The 14,104-nt window shown below is 41.6% G+C and overlaps 1 pseudogene; it reads left to right on the top strand.

Annotated features, from left to right (window-relative positions):
* Positions 1–287: 287 nt before the first annotated feature.
* Positions 288–405, top strand: LOC124560370 (annotated as a pseudogene).
* Positions 406–14,104: the final 13,699 nt, after the last annotated feature.

Below are 14,104 nucleotides of genomic sequence, written 5' to 3'. Positions count from 1 at the left end.
AGCTGTGCTGTGTTTCTCGGCTGAGTATCCGTGGGGCGAACAGCCCAGTCGACGTGGAACCACATAATCTCGACTGGATTTTAAACCGCGGAGTTTGGCGGCCAGGGGATAACGGTAAACTCATTCTGGTGCTCTTCAAACCACGCTCGTACACTGCAAACCGTGTGCCATGTTACATCGTCCTGCCGAGAGATGCCATCGTGCCGAGGAGAAAGCAAACTACATGTAGGGGTGAACATGGTCCCCAAAGACAGATGCATTTTTGTGTTGATCTATTTTGCCTTCCTCCCAACGGCCTTGCCGCAGTGCTAACACCGGTTCCCGTCAGATCATCGAAGTTAAGCACTGTCGGGCTGGGATAGCACTTGGATGGGTGACCATCCGGTCTGTCGAGCGCTGTTGGAAAGTGGGGTGCGCTCAGCCCTTGTGAGGCAAACAGAGGAGTTACTTGATTGAGAAGTAGCGGCTCCGGTCTCGGAAACTGACATACGGCCGGGAGAGCGGTGTGCTGACCACATACCCCTCCGTATCAGGATCCAACGGCGCCTATGGGCTAAGGATGACACGGTGGCCGGTCGGTACTGTTGGACCTTCACGGCCTGTTCGAGAGGACATTGTGCATTCCTGCGTGACGATTATTGCAGGGCCGTAGATTCCAACGGCCACCTATCCGATGGAGTGTAAAACGTGATTCATCTGAAAATGCAATCTGTCGCTACTCAGTGGGGTGCGGGTTACAATACTGACGTGCCAATTACAGCCTTCGTAACCGAAGAAATGAAGTCAGCATAAGGTGCCTGAACCAGGTGCCTGTTGCAGCTGCCCATACGTAGCATTGTTTGCTGAAAACTCGTTGAGAAGAGACTGTTTGGTGCCCCTTGGGTCATCTGGCGCTCAGCTGCTCAACAAATGCACGTCTATTCGCCCATACACATCTCCATTGTGGTCTTTCACGCCCGTCCTCTGTGGCATGTTGTGCATCACAGTTGCCTCGGCACCGGTCTTGGATAGCACCATTTTGTCACGTGGAACCTCCCCCTCACTTATCGACCTTAGTGACGGTGAAAAATTAAACCGCGTGTACCTAATGGAAATTTGGGAAAAGCAATCGTCACCGAAGTTAATCTGTCGGCAAAGAGGGAGGGAAGGTTACATCTAAATTAAAGGAAAAATGCAGATGAAATTGGTGGAAATTAATTTTGAGAAAAGGGTAAAGTTAATAAAGAAAGTAAATGTGCGGTCGTTACGTTAACAATTAACTGGCGTTAGTCAGATATTTGAGCTTTGGGAAAAATTACGGTGTCCAGTCCTATGGACAACTACTATAATAACTGAAAAAGAAGGGTTAATTCACATATAATTATCACTAAAAGCGTGGCAACTGAAGGTTGACACGTGTTGTGTGAAAACTGAATGCTTGTCAGAAGTAATAAATTTCGCTACACTCTGACTTAATTTAGCAAAAGAATTAATGAATCCGGAAAATTGAAAGTTAATTTAGTACTGAAATTAATAGTGAAATTTGCTTCTGAAGCACATCGAAATAAAATAAAATAAGGTTAGTCTTGGACTACCTCAACAATTATCTGAAAAGCAGCTTAAATCTACGCTATTTAGAAATAAGAGATTTAACTTTAATCTTGAATTAAATTATTTAGAACAATTAACAATAGTAAAATTTAGTACGCACCAAGCTGAGCTGCAGTCACAGGTAAGCTAAAATATGGTAACAAAACTCGCACTCTTAATTTGTGCTTGTGTAATCTAAATATTGTAGCCAGCTACGAATACTTTCACTGAACTTTGAAAATTAAAGCAGTGACATGGAATGATATTACTTTAAGGCTGGCGTTTGAATTTCAAAGACACTCGGGTTCATTTCGGAAAAGGAAGGGACCCTGCTTCGTAATGCAATTGCGACAATGAGCAACAAAGGTTCATGCTAAGTTGCTGTATTTTAGTGATGCAAATGGAACAGTTTGAAAATCTGAGGTCTGGCATACAGTTCTAAAACTTAACATGCTTTCAGTCTTCATTGTTGGTTGATAGAAGGTTTGAAGTCGTCGATCGAGGAGGTGGCGACAGTCACCCATTGTCGGCCGTCGCTGTTGCAGAAGCTGGATGTTGGCGCGCCTTCTTCTCGACATGGTCTCCAGCCGAAACGGGCTCTTGATGTGTGCCAGCTAACGCCTTCCGTCCGCGACACAATGTCAGAAACTAACATAGCAAGTCGAGCGCAATTACATGGTGCCAAACCCCGAAAGCGCGGCAACTCGCGGGAGCGTCACTCAACACACCTGCTCAACCGCCCTACTCCAGCCAGACTCGCTCCACGCGGCAGAGTTAACACTATCCAAGATCCTAAATACTTTGGTTCTCCACATGACCTATCGACGTAATCGTTCGGTAGCATAGGTTTCCCTGAGCAAGACCCAGCGTAAAAAATACAAATAATATTTACGAAACGAATCAATTATACACATACATAAATGCATAAATATATATATATACAAACTGTAAAACAATTACAATATATAAAGATACAGAAATATAATTTTTTCAGGTAACAAAATAAGGAAAAAATTTATAGTACAGTAGATGGAAATAGCAGGATATGCGGCGTTACTTATGCAAGGTATACGGTACTTCAACCACGATTGAACGTGAACAGTTGCTTCCATTGTTGGCTGGAAAATATATGATCGTGACCTTTGGAGGTCAGATGTATCAATCCGTTTCGCCATTATCACAACTACTCCACTATTTCGCGCATCCCCACCCTGCCCCGTCACGCTCTGTTCATTAACTGTCAGTGCTGACGCCTAGGGTCTCTGTGTGATTATTGTACGTTGACGTCGAACATAGACATGGTCATATTAATACGACTGGACCGTGTATAATAACCGAACGTCTTGTTTTGAAAGACTGGTACGTCGTTTAGGTCACCGTGCTAATTAGTACTTTGCAGGTAGGCAGATAATATCAAAGAACACAATTCGTGCCGTTCAATAATTTAAGCGAAGGCCGTAGTGCGTTCCCCTTAGGCTGCATCAGTCTTCCGGAAGTTGATTAACAAATTACTGATGCGGTTGATCCATGACAGGCGCACTTTGTAATCCTACTGTCTCCAGACAGTGACGTACTAAGATTCACGTGTAGAGTAGAAAAATCAGCCGGTTATTGATTTCACAGCAACTGATGCATAAATTAGCACCAACATTGCACATAACTTGTCAGCTAGGACGAGCAGAGTGTGTGTTCTAGAAGCATGGTTATACGTAATAGCGCTACTTAATTTTCTTCTGACAAGCCACCAAAGTGCATCCCACTTCTGATGATGTAGCGAAAGCTATAACGGGAGGGCTGAAAGGCATAAAGTTGTTTTAAGTTATGAGAATAGATTCTGCTTTAGCATATATATCAAATGCGAGCACTGAGAAAGGAAGAGAGAGCAAACAGTGTTACTTGTCGCAGGTGGTCCATTTGTAGTCAAAGTACATAGTTCAGGGTCAGAGAGAAGTGTTTATTTAGTACAATAAGCAACAGTGTCTGTAAAAGAACTGTGTAGTGATTGCTACAGCTAATGGGTAATTCTCGAGCTTCAGTTCTCTCGAAAACTTTTTCCACATTTAATATAATCCATTATGAAGTCGAGCAAGATTTAAATTAGCTTCCCCTTTCTCCTTTCTTTCCTTATTTTCGTACAAAATATTAATGTTGCCGGTTATTAATAATAACTATCAGCAAAATAGAGAGGGTTGGCACTTAGAATAAACTCTGCTGCTTAACTAAGAGTTTACGTTCATAAAAATGTATATTGTGTGGGCAGCTTTAAATAACGTTTCAGTGAAGGATACAGGTGTTCCAGATATTGCCTAATTTCGTGGAATAATCAAGTATTAATGATACACAGTTGTGCGAAATATTTTATAAAGATCTCAAAATATGAAAAGTTGGTATTCGGAGACAATTATGCCATACGCAGCTAGAAAAAACCAGTAAGGTAGAAATTTAATCAGTTATTGTATCACTGAGGAGTAAATATTAAGGTGTGATGAAACACCGAGAAGGGTTCTTAGCAGTCACCTTGAAATATATTTTTCAGAGCGTGTGAATTTACAGGCAGGTTAACATTCTAGCTGTGAAACCTCTTTGTAAAAGTCAGAGTAGGATAACGTTTGCAATCACAGTGTAACATGTATCTTGCGAAATACTGGGAAATTTGCTTTACCTCTGGGGTTGATCAGAGGTTACGTAACGATTCAGAGAAGCCACATGCAAGGAATACGGATCCTTGCCAGTACTGACATCATTCTCTGGCCACTAAGGAATATTATAAAAGTAACAAAGTAACAACATCCATTGTAAAATGCCACTCATTTGTAATTTGTTGAGGAATACAGTCTACTTAGCAAGGGGTATCTGTATAGCCCCTTGCAGTGAAGGTGTTTAAATATTCAGCCACGAAATAATGTGTGTCGTCAATACATTAAACAAATGATTTAATTCAGGGTTCCTGACGAAATTTAAAGTTTCCGTATTAATGCTCTATAATAGAACTGAAGCCTGTCTGGGAGGCAGTTACATGAGACAAGAATACGAAGCTCATATTAAATATGGTGAACACAGAACCTGCTGCCTTATCCATTTATTTCAAAGGCCGTTTACACTACTGGCCATTAAAATTACTACACCATGAAGATGACGTGCTACAGACGCGAAATTTAACAGACAGGAAGACGATGCTGTGATATACAAATGATTAACTTTTCAGAGCATTCACACAAGTTTGGCGCCGGTGGCGACACCAACAACGTGATGACGTGAGGGAATTTTCCAACCGATTTCTCATACACAAACAGCAGTTGACCGGCGTTGCCAGGTGATACGTTGTTGTGATGCCTCGTGTAAGGAGGAGAAATGCGTGCCATCACGTTTCCGACTTTGATAAAGGTCGGATTGTAGGGTATCGCAATAGCGGTTTATCGTATCGTGACATTGCTGCTGGCTTTGGTCGAGATCCATTGACTGTTAGTAGAATATGGAATCAGTGGGTTCTGGAGGGTAATATGGAACGCCGTGCTGGATCTCAACGGACTCTTATCACTAGTAGCCGAGATGACAGGCATCTTATCTGCATGGCTCTAACGGATCGTGCAGCCACGTCTCGATCCCTGAGTCAACAGATGGGGACGTCTGCTAGACAACAACCATCTCCACGAACACTTCGACGACGTTTGCAACAGCATGGACTATCAGCTCTGAGACCATGGCTGCGGCTACCCTTGACGCTGCATCACAGACAGGAGTGCCTGCGATGATGTACTCAACGACGAACCTGGGTGCACGAATGGCAAAACGTCAGTTTTTCGAATGAATCCAGGTTGTGTTTACAGCATCATGATGGTCGCATCCATGTTTGGCGACATCACGGTGAATGCACATAGGAAGCGTGTATTCGTCATCGCCATACTGGTGTATCACCCGGCGTGATGCTATGGGGTGCCATTGGTTACACGTCTGGGTCACCTCTAGTCCGCACTGACGGCACTTTGAACAGTGGCGTCACATTTCAGATGTGTTACGACCTGTGGCTCTACCCTTTATTCGATCCCTCCGAAACCCTACATTTCAGCAGGATAATGCACGACCGCATGTTGCAGGTCCTGTACGGGCCTTTCTGGATACAGAAAATGTTCGACTGCTGCCCTGGCCAGCACGTTCTCCAGATCTCTCACCAACTGAAAACGTCTGGTCAATGGTGGCCGAGCAACTGGCTCGTCACAATACGCCTGTCACTACTCTTGATGATCTGTGGTATCGTGTTGAAGCTGCATGGGCAGCTGTACCTGTACACGCCATCCAAGCTGTGTTTGACGCAATTCCCAGGTGTATCAAGGCCGTTTTACGGCCAGAGATGACTGTTCTGGGTTCTGATTTCTCAGGATCTATGCACCCAACTAGTATAATATATTTCTCCAGTGAATACCCGTTTATCATCTCCATTTCTTCTTGGTGTAGCAATTTTAATGGGCATTATTGTAAATCTGTAACCATATTCTACAGTATTAAAATCTTGATTAGGCATATGCCACCAATTACGGTGATTTGCTTATATTTTCCCATTAGCCTTCTTGCTGCATTTAGAGTGCTTAGAATAGCTCGAAGTGCAGTTATTAGTGTTCAAATTGGTAAGAAAGTAATTTCTGTGAGACAGTTCAAAACTGACTGCAATTTATGTGTGAAAGCAGTTATCAATGCAACAATAGGCAATAGCGGAGTTGGATTATTTGCAAATTAACCGATTCTGACGTCATCAGTACTCCTACAGTAGTAAGGACATGGCAATAAATTGCGATATTAATTGTCTTGATGTTACGGTTCGTTTCATTTATAATATTTTTCAATAAAAATGGTAATGTTGAAGATTTGCAGATAATTAGCAATGTAGTATGAACACGACAGTAATGTGATACCAGAACTCGAAGTAAGAGAAACAAACATGCAGGAAGTACGACTGGCAGATCTGATGACTGAATTACTAAAACGAGAAAGCAGGATCTCATGTCTGCATAAATAGCCAAGAACGTAGAGATCATGCAGAAGTATGAGGATCTTATTTCCAAGCTTACCCCACTTCCAGATATCATAACTAAAATCGCGAAATAGGCAACTGACCACGCACTACAGAGAGCACATGAAGGAATTGTAAAGGCGTAACAAACTTTCACCAGAGAGGTTACCTGGATTAAACAATAGGAGAGTGTCTAATTGGTTTCAGGTAGGATGGATAATTTTGTGAGAGAACAAAGGCACGTTTTGCATGAGCAGTTTGAAATGTTTTACACAGCAGCTCACGGCCTAGACATCTAAAAAACATATCCAAATTGTACAATTGTTAAATGACAGGGATACAGAAATCAAGGAAAAAACATCAAATGGGATTAAAGAGGAATGTATCAGCTCTGACGATCTCTTAGACAATGAGCTATTAAGTGTAACAGAAAAACTAGGACAGGATCATTCCGGGTGGAAAAACGCTGTGAAGACACAACTGAAATATGTAACGAAAGAAATCGTGGAAATGAAAAACTTCGTAGGGGATGATAAATTCAAAGTACGCTGTTCGGAATGTAACTCTGTTTCTGAGCCAATGTTTTGTGGACTGCAAGAAATACCAAGCGGACACGTGGGAGCATCGTTACACTATATTACGTGTAACATAGGAGTAACACGGCTATATGTTGCAATTTTGCTGGAAGAAAATGCAATCCGACAGAGGAAATTTCAAACGTTTTACTCAAAAAGGAACTGTATTCACCCCACTATGTTCATACAGGCATTTCGTGGAGACATAACGAAATCTTGGTTGAGTAGTCAAAAGATGCGCTTCGTAATTAGCTATAAACAGTGTGGTGGAGCGATGTGGGTCATAAAGCTGCAGAGTTCTGCAGACTGTTTGAAAAGGCGTTTCTGGCGAAGTGAGGTCGATGGCGTACAAGAACAGCCTCATAAGGAAATATTTGGCCCCGAATCACTTTAAATGTGGCTAGGAAGCTCGCGCAAATATTTTGAAAAACATGGAAATAAAACCAGGTACTGGGATAGTGCTGTATCTCATTGAGACATACTTAGAATACTGAGGGCAAAGTTGCCATTGCATACACTGAAAAAATTAGTATCAGTCTCCGAGGCGAATTTAGAAGAATTCTTATCGGTACTGGATTCGATCGATCTTATACAAGATGCTAAAGCTGCATTCAAAACTGGACGATACAGCAGAAACGACAGTGAAAAAACATTCTGAAACACGATGACTGTGCAGGTCACAGCAACAGATAAAACAATATTTTTTTGTGTGAACAGCCTTATGGGATTATGAATTATAAGCAGAACAAAAATAACTTTAATAATAGGAAGCAAAGAAGGCATGATAATTGGTAAAACCCGTGTTGTGTGAATAATAGTGGCCTCAACCAGTAGCAGCAGCTGTAACGAGGTAGTCAAGGTAATCTGAAGTGGCTTAATCGAATTCGAATAAGAGAAATAGAAGACGGTAGAAACAAGCCATCCATATACGGTCCCTTATTCAAATCACGACCTCGTTAAGCCGTGAAATAATGGTCGACTGATGGAAGAGGGGCGAAAACCAATCAGTTAAGTTGATTAGGTACGAGAACGGAGATGACATCAGGGATGATCTTTATTCGAGTGATGCAAAGTGTGGTAGTCGGCGCAACACTGTGCCGCAATCAGCAATCTCCATGCATGAGGGCGGTGTGTTAACTACAGTAGAACTGTTAACTACAGTAGTGCTAGACACATGTACTGCCATGAATGTTTTATCCACTAGCTTATGTAACAGAATTTGTCAAAGGATGTTAATAGTTGGTAATAATAATGATAATATTAACAATAATTGCAGGATTCCGGAAGTGATAGGTCCAAGCTCCCGAAGCGCCAAGTGGCAGATGTCGGTACTGCTTAGACTAATAAATGCAACGATATTACGCACATTTTTAATAGTAGTTTTTTTCTGAAACGCGCTTTATATTTGGGATGTTAGTTGCTTGGTGAAAGGGATGTAATGATCGACCGTTCAGGTGGAGTGCGCTACTTTAAAATTGACTTTATAAAAGTAGAAGTAGTATTACAAAAGGCTGCCGAAACCCATGATAAATACTGTAGGGGGTAAAGATTCAGATCATAAGTAGCGGAATGGATGATAGAGATAGTATTAAGAACATCTTTTTCGTTCAGATACTGGCTTGGGAACCTGTTACTGTAAAGGTGTTTTCAGGATGAAATTGATTTGAGGCATACCGCATTTTAACAATCGTAGACCTAAGAGTTTAAAAAAGTTTCCGAACAATAGTGCGACTGGACTGTTCTCATATTAACAGATATTGTCAGTCGCGAATCAAATAGTAAACGACAGAAAAACTCCCAAGAACGTCTATTTTTGTAGCAACAACTTTCAGTGTCGTATCCCCGCTCGTAAGCAGGTACTTTATGAGTGTACCTGATGAGAGTAACGTGGTTGTTTGCCGTAATATTGTATCGGCCAGACTCTAAAATCCGACCGAAGGTCTGTAAATGATTCTCTCACCATAAACTCTGAATGGAACTACAGAGAATCCATAAATTCTTAGTGCTCTGCAAACAGTGCACGTGGCACACAGAAACGCGAGTTATTATGTGCATAGAGAGATTCCAAATTCCGTTTAAATGCTTATGACTGTGCTAGCAACAAGCAGTTCTGTTTGCATTCTACATAAGCAAACCTACAGTAACTAATAGGCATGTACACTTCGGTGACGCTGAATGGTAGGTAAATTAGGAGGCACTATTGCCGTACGTTCTGTACATAATGTTCTGTCGATATTTACGACAGAAATGCTTCGTTTATAACGACTTTGACTGTTAGGTGCTTCGCAACAAATTACGAGAAGGGAAAGAAACTGTCTGGTGGCAGTTTACGCCCTATTTGCCATTGTGGAGGAAACACGACGAGCGTATACTGCCGTTATCTACCGTAAATCGTCAGGACAGGACATATCATTCCTTGAATAACAGCTAGCGGAAATATGTCAGTGTCAGTGAAGAAGGAGGCGATAAGGTTAGACGCTTTTATAAGAGATATCAGTACGACAGCCCTGTTCATAAACTAGCAGATATAAAAATGTCCTGAAGAAAGTTTCACAAGTCATTCTTTCTCACGCAGAATCGTTCCTAGGAACAGTATTATTCTTTCTGTCTGTGTAATCTAAATATTAAAAGAGATGTCGTTTGTGTATATGTCCCAACGTAGCTCTGAAAGTCGCAGAATCATTCCGATGGCATATGGAACACATATTGAATAAAAGTTATCATTAGGCTGGCAAAGCTATGACATAACTGTGTAATCCGTGCGGATTTTCAGTCAAATCTGACACATAGGGTTACTATCTGCAAAACATTCGTCTTGGGCTAAGACATCACTCGACCTTAGTGCTGGGTTGTGGTTGTGATGGAGCTGACACGAAAAGTAGATGAAATCGGACTACATTAGTGTCAAATACCTAGTGTTTTGGTTGCTGAACGGCTTGATAACAATTCTGACGACTTTTAACCATTTAAAGTAGAAGAACGGAAGTGCCGGTTGCAAGGGGTAATATACAAAGCGTAAGAAGGAATGTTTCGTGCAATTTAAATTTAATTTGGTTCACATCTGTCTAATACGATATATAGAAAAAAATATAGAGTGACTACGACGCTCCAACCACTCTTATGGATGCTGATGGTTGGACCGCCTGAAGAAATTTCGACCTAACTTAGTACGCTTCTGTTCCAATGTACGAAAAAGTGGTATGAAGTGTAAGACACCCGTAGCAGCATTAGGAATTTGGTTGCAACTAATACTAATTGGAAATGACCAGTATTCTTTCCGAATCCTCACTTTTTGTCTCGATAGGCTGATTGATAACAGCCTTGATGATATAATGGATTTTAGGTGAATATTTGACAGTCCTAATGTCAATACGGGTATTGGTCTGGACATGAAGGAAGAGTGATATTTAAAGCATCAGCACGTGAATCAAATTCAACCAAACTTGGAGTATTTACCACTTACTAACTTCGTCAACATTTTGGGGTAAGATATGATGCCGAGACGGGTAGGTTGTCACACCAAGAAATGATCATAAATAGCTTATATTGGTGTCACGTCCATAGTTTCTGGTGTATTAGCTGATTGCTGACGACCACTATAACAGTTTACCTCCACTGGCGGGAAAGACTGAGGTCGCTTGGTGGACCTCTGGGAGCCATCAAATATGATTTCTGTATTTATTTATACTTTAGGAAACACGTAAATTTTGTTTTTCGCTATAGGAAACACTTCATCGCTTTTCGTATCTGATATAATACTTCGATAATAGGTATACCTAGTTCACTATAAATCATTGGCGTCTACTGTACAACCATTTCCACTGAATTTCTGGAATATGTTGCCCACTATGTAAACGAACTAGTTTATTAGTGTATGTACTTGCTGATGTGTGTCACCCAGATTCCATAATCTTGTATACAGTCATAGTGTACTAAAATGTTTTCGGTTATTGCCTTGAAATTTCGGCAACCACAGAATGTCCTTCGATAGTTATCTGGTTTCATACACACACGGCTACCGAAAGATAAATGTTTTGTAATATCATTATTTCTCTTTGCGAGGTATTAATTAATTGTTGTACACAATACAAGTTGTTCTGCGTGTCTTTGAATAATGAAGATTTTTTTTTCCCTGAGATACCACATGTGGTAATCCGGATGCTTCTATGAGTTGCCCGAGATATCTGAAGAACTTAAAGGGTACTGTAATCTTTACTTCAAAAGTTATGACTTATTGGTACATCATAAAAGGGCAGTTAGACCAACGAAGAAATTTTAAGGTGATGCCAAGGTGTTGAACACGATTACTGTTTAATCTACGGAAACAGAAAGCAGTTCACAGCCTTCCTGTCCTTAGGTTGTGACATGTATGGCAGCTTCCTGGTAGCATTAGGTGATGACTTAACATCGAAACCGATCAATACAGAGGTACTATTAACACTTGAATTCACAGTATTAATGTTCCAAAAATATTTTCTTAACAGGTCCTTATGAACCGGCTTTTGGCTTCTTAGGCCATCGCCAGATGACTTAATACTAAACACACAGTCCACACAGCTTCAGCAAGATTTCACAGCCGTACAAAGATTGTCGTACTAAGAAAAGTGACATTTTATGACTATCTATATGCAGAACACAAGCATAATGTAATATCTATAGAGACTCTGAACAAATAAATCTTATATTACAGTATATTCAAATGTTAAAGCTATACGAATGTATAAGCCAAAATATGTTGTACAAATGAGTAATGGCATATGCTACTATGTCGTATGGACCAATTTGATGAACAGATCGAAAAAAAGTGGGGGGGGGGGGCGAAAGAAGCCTATGGAATGTGCGTGTGGAACAGTTATAACAAGCTTAGTAGCTAATGGTGAGGAAAATGATAGTTGCTGCTACTTTAGCAAAGGTGAGTAATTGAACAGTGTTTCGTCATTGAGGACCAGATCAGGATTCTTTGATTGGTGTTTGTTAATGGTTAGAATTTCGAGTAACTTTAATTTTCCGCCTTTGGTTCGTCTAAGGAGAACATCACATTTCACATCATATAAATTACAACCATTCAGACCATGTAAGGCAAGGCTGGAAACTCTCTTTTTCAGATACAGCGAGGGATAAACGACTGTTTATGTGCGGCCGCACGAGTCCTAATTTCTCGTATATTAACTTTGTGGTTCTTGTGCCTGATTTGCACCTGATGTGCAAAACTGGAACTACGTTCTTTCCAGCATAAATCGATTCCACGTTAGATTGTCTGCCAAGTTACGCTGCCATGCAGTAATTACAGCCTGCGCTGGACTTCTGTGAGTAGCTGCATTTAATTATAACCACCAATACGTATACTTTTCTTATGAAGAGATCTAAATAACTACAACAAACATTCTCATTGAGGCAACAGTCTCAAGAAGCAGTAACCTTTCGTTTCTTGTACGCTCTGTAGATGAAATACAGCTTGGAAAAAAGTTGTTCATCCTATAGCTACACGAAAATAAAGCATTTAATTTTATAGTACACATTTTTGGTGAGAACCTTAGCAAATAACTGTGTACAAGCACATTGTGATAGAGCTCTTATTGAACTCATTTTCTTAAAAAAGACAAATCCTGTTCTGCTGAGGCACTTGTTTCAGGAATGACTAAAAGCTGTTGCACCAGCTTACAGATGTTTCGAAAAAAAATGTGGCCGTATTTTCCACCACGATCGAAACATACTTTGGCCTTCGCTGTGTGGTTTCCCTGTGGTCACATATAGTCTTATCTCGTTTACGGAACACGTATTGACATTGTATGGTGCTTCATTCTCAATTGTGTCCACATCAAAGCAGACCAACATCTACAATAACAATCAAAAGAACGCAATGAACTACAGTCCCTTCATGCAGTGTTAGTACATACACAACTGCAGTGGTATTTGTGCTTTCGTTTGTCAGCCAGAATTTTCATCTAAGGCCGGTAAAGCTCTTTTGTTGAACAGGTTTCTCTGTGCTTCAGAGCATACCGTTTCCAACAACATGCAGGACGCATCGTTGGAAGACTCCGCTATCATGCTGGATCAAGTAGCAGGTCCGTGCCACAGATCTGAGATGTTTATATCATTTCTGCCACCCAAAATTGCACCAGCCCAAGTAACAGGTAAGCATACACTATTGGCCATTAACATTGCTGCACCCCGACGATGACGTGCTACAGACGCGAAATTTAACCGACAGGAAGAAGATGCTGTGACATGCAAACGATTAGCTTTTGAGAGCATTCACACAAGGTTGGAGCCGTTGGCGACACCTGCAACGTGCCGACATGAGGAAAGTTTCCAACTGATTCCTCACACACAAACAACTGTTGACCGGCCTTGCCTGGTGAAACGTTGTTGTGATGCCTCTTGTAAGGAGGAGAGATGCATACCATCACGTTTCCCACTTTGATAAAGGTCGGATTGCAGCCCATCGCGATTTCGGTTTATCGTATCGCGACATTGCTGCTCGCGTTCGAGATCCAGAATAAGGAATCAGTGGGTTCAGGAGGGTAATGCGGAAAGCCATTCTGGATCCCAACGGCCTCGTATCACTAGCAGTCGAGATGACAGGCATCTTATCCGCATGGCTGTAACGGATCGTGCAGCCACGTCTCGATCCTTAAGTCAACAGATGGGGACGTTTGCGAGACAACAACCATCTGCACGAACAGTTCGACGACGTTTGCAGCAGCATGGACTATCAGCTCGGAGACCATGGCTGCGGTTACCCTTGACGCTGCGTCACAGACAGGAGCGCCTGCGGTAGTGTACTCAACGACGAAGCTGGATGCTTGAATGTCAAAACGTCATTTTTTTGGATGAATCCACGTTCTGTTTACAGCATCATGATGGTCGCATCCGCGTTTGCCGACATCGCGGTGAACGCACATTGGAAGCGTGTATTCGTCATCGCCATACTGGCGTAGCACCCGGCGTGATG

The sequence above is a fragment of the Schistocerca americana genome, chromosome 1, assembly GCF_021461395.2.
Source record: "Schistocerca americana isolate TAMUIC-IGC-003095 chromosome 1, iqSchAmer2.1, whole genome shotgun sequence".
Lineage (NCBI taxonomy): Eukaryota > Metazoa > Arthropoda > Insecta > Orthoptera > Acrididae > Schistocerca > Schistocerca americana.
The sequence above is the reverse complement of the archived record's forward strand: the minus strand, read 5'-3'. Positions and strand labels throughout refer to the sequence as shown.